Raw genomic sequence first — 362 nt, 5'->3', positions numbered from 1 at the left:
CTAATCTGTAGTACACAATTTCACATGAGTTTCACCACATCACTGATGTGAAAAACAGGTGAAATTGTGCACTACAGGTTAGTAAGTAAGCACAAGTAAGCCCGTGGTACCTTGCTTATTGGGTAATCCGTACCTGCCCACATCCCACATCAAGTCACCAAATCCCCTGGACACAGCTCAGCCTTCTCCCTCAGCTAGATTCTGAAAGGCGAAGCGACAAAGATAAAGTCAGATGAGAAGACTATCTGCAGGGATTGAGGGAGAAAAGCAAACAGTGGGGAGCTGCTGTGGAATCATCCGCTCGGCACTTTGGCCTGGCAACCACAGCACGTCCTAAAGGGCACCATGGCAACAGCCATTTT

The sequence above is a fragment of the Loxodonta africana genome, chromosome 3, assembly GCF_030014295.1.
Source record: "Loxodonta africana isolate mLoxAfr1 chromosome 3, mLoxAfr1.hap2, whole genome shotgun sequence".
Taxonomy (NCBI): Eukaryota; Metazoa; Chordata; class Mammalia; order Proboscidea; family Elephantidae; genus Loxodonta; species Loxodonta africana.
Note: the sequence above shows the minus strand (reverse complement) of the source record.